General features: G+C 36.2%; 1 non-coding gene across 1 annotated transcript; it reads left to right on the forward strand.

Annotated features, from left to right (window-relative positions):
* Nucleotides 1-848: 848 nt before the first annotated feature.
* LOC118154419 (small nucleolar RNA U13) lies at nt 849-955 on the forward strand. Its single transcript, XR_004744275.1, has one exon. It is a non-coding gene; the product is annotated as a small nucleolar RNA U13 (small nucleolar RNA).
* Nucleotides 956-3,187: the final 2,232 nt, after the last annotated feature.

The raw sequence follows: 3,187 nt of genomic DNA on the forward strand, positions 1-3,187 counted from the left end.
CCAAAATTAAAAGAAAAAAGAATTGGAGATCAGAGCAGAAATAAATGAAGCTGAAATGAAGGAAATGTTAGAAAGGATTAATGAAACAAAAAGTTGATTTCTTAAAAAAGATAAAATTGACAAGGCTTTAGCTAGATTAAGAAAGAGAGAGTATCCAAATAAAATCAGAAATAAAATAGGAGACATTACAGTTGAAACCACATATATTCAAAGGATCGTTAGAGGCTAGTATGAACGATGGTGTGCCAAGTACTTGGGAAACCTAGAAGAAATGAATAAATTCCTAGACACAAAGAACCTGCCAAGATGTAACCATGAAGACATCCATAATCTGAACAGGTCAGTAACAAATAATGAGACCAAAGCTGTAATAAAAATTCTCCTAGAAAAGAAAAGTCTGGTGAAACCCTGTCTCTACTAAAAATACAAAAATTAGCTGGGCATGGTGGCACACACGTGTAGTCCCAGCTACTCGGGTGGCTGAGGCAAGAGAATCACTTGAACAGGGAGGCAGAGGTTGCAGTGAGCAGAGATTGTGCCACTGCACTCCAGCCTGGGTGACAGAGCTAGACTCTGTCTAAAAAAAAAAAAAAAAAAAGTAAATGTAAACACTGCTTCTCAAAGAGATCTTCACTGGACTTATTATTAAAAGTGTTCTTTATTTTTAATATTTTTTAAAAAATTTTTTATTGCATTTTAGGTTTTGGGGTACATGTGCAGAACATGCAAGACAGTTGCATAGGTACACACATGGCAGTGTGTTTTGCTTCCTTTCTCCCCTTCACCCACATTTGGCATTTCTCCCCAGGCTATCCCTCCCCAGCTCCCCCTCCCGCTGGCCCTCCCTAATATTTTTTTTAAAAATCACAGTATCCTTGATTGGAGTTTCATGCTCATGTGTGAGATATGCCGCCCTCAAATCTTGTTATGATGTCAATGCTTTAGCTGTCTGATGTGAAAAATAAAGAAAAAATTAAAGAAGAAAAAAATGAAGAGGTAAATAAAAATTATGGTATCTCATTTATTTTTCTGATGCACTGCTCTACTTTCTGAAATTATTTTAATTGCTTATTTATTAACCATTACAATTTATAAGAATGTGACTATAAAGATATCTCCCTATTATCCTTATCAGCTAGCACTGTGACTAACACGAATAATACTTTTTAAGCGAATGACTTAAAAAAAACCCATAAAATTCTAAACCTATAAAAGCAGTGATATTTGTATACAGTATAAACAATTAGAATAGAAATAGCATATATAAGGCTAGAGCATTACCAGATCTCAAAATACATTGCAGATAGATTATAATATTTTAAAATAGAATTGCTAAGACAATGTATTTTAATAAAAAGGTGCTGGATATAAAAAAGCTATTAATGCATAAAAGAAACCAAAGAGCAATATCAGATATGATCATATAAATAATTTAAATCTTAGAAGTAAAAGGTCAAAAAAGGGAAAAGAACTAACCATTGTCAGGGTGACTGTTCTTGATTATCAAATAAATGAAAGGTTGTTGTTACATAGAGCAAGAGAAAAAAATACCTAGAATTCTCCAGAGCCTTTGGGGGCCATCCCTAGAGCTGTGTGGGAACAAACGGAAGATGAAGTGTGTAATGGAGGAAGGAAGCTGTAAATTATGTAGCCTTGTGACTAGTTGTAGTACTGAAGACTAAAATATTATTTTTCTTCTAGCTCTGATATATATGTGATGCTTTCCCTCTGTTTTCACCAGAATTTTCTATAAGCATGGTAGAGTAATCTTAATCATTTATCCCAAAGTTACAGCCTAGTGAGAAAGGAACATGCCTGAGTGAGGAGAGCTAATCATCCAGCAGTAGATGCAATACTTGATGAACTTTTGAACGATCTACTTTGGAGAGAAGGTCATGCGTTTTCATTTATGTGAGGTGTGTAGCTGTTACCTGGAAGTGTTCAGTGTGGGAGTTCATGTACAGACCAACGTTGAGTAGCCACAAGGGTGGGCTGTGACCAGCAATGCAATTGGCTTACTACACACCCACTTAGGGCGTGTGGTATCCACAAATATAAAGAAAGATAAAAGCTACATGTAGCAGACTGCTTTTCAGCTATGGTTGTGTTTATGACCTAGATTTTAGCAAACTGGACATTTTCAGAATGGCAGTCATGAGTGAAGAGAAGGGATATTCTGTCAAAAATGCTGGCAAGTGGATTTGTTTTTCTTGTAGGGCTTGAATAGTGACAACAGCTTCTTTATCTGGCTACTTTCTAATTATGGGGAAAAGTGTTGACAGCAGCTGCCCTTTTAGCTGGAAAGTTTTACCATGTGCTTCTGGGAATTATCAAAAAGTCATCTATTCTTTTACTTAAGTTGTACCAAAGATAAAGAGACCTATCTCATAATTTTCCTTAAATTAGCTAGAGTACATTCTGTCATCTTTAAGAAGGCTTATCTATATAGATATTCTTGCCGTGTTTGATGAACCAATATTTAGTCTTTAGTATATGCCAGGCAAGACAGACAATAGACAATAAATGTAATAAATAAATTATGCAGTATGTTAGAAAGTGTTAAATTAGATGGATGTTTCTAAAATGTAGATCAGAGAAAAGAGACAGGGAAATGCATAGGGAATAGGAGTGTGGAGAGTTGGCTGTAATTTTTAAATTGAGTGGTCAAAATAACCCTCACAAAATAGAAAAGGATTAATGTATTCTGATAAAAGGAGAGAGCCTGTGCAGAGGCCCTGAGGTGGCCACATGCCTTGTGTGCTGGAGAAATAGCAAAGAGGCCAATATGAAGTGACAAGGGGATGAATTTAGAGAGGTAATGGTACGCCACTGGGAGGAATTTGGCTATTTCTCAAGGGGATTCGGAGCCTCTGGAGACTTTTGAGAAGGACGACATTACCTTACTTATGTCTTAAAAGAATCGTAGTAGGAAATTTATGTCTTAAAAGATTGTAGTAGGAAAATGACAGAGGCAGAGAACTCATGAGGAGCTATTGTGGTCATCAAAGTGAGATATGATGGTGACCTAAACTTAAATGGAGTTTGTGAGAGGCGTTGGGGTCTGGATGTTTTCTGAAGTTCAAGCCAATAGTGTTTTCTGAGCGATTGGATGTATGGTGTGAGACAGAGGACACAGGAATGCTTCTAATAATTTTAGGGCTGGGGAAATTTAAATATAGAATTGGCC

The sequence above is a fragment of the Callithrix jacchus genome, chromosome 5, assembly GCF_049354715.1.
Source record: "Callithrix jacchus isolate 240 chromosome 5, calJac240_pri, whole genome shotgun sequence".
NCBI lineage: Eukaryota > Metazoa > Chordata > Mammalia > Primates > Cebidae > Callithrix > Callithrix jacchus.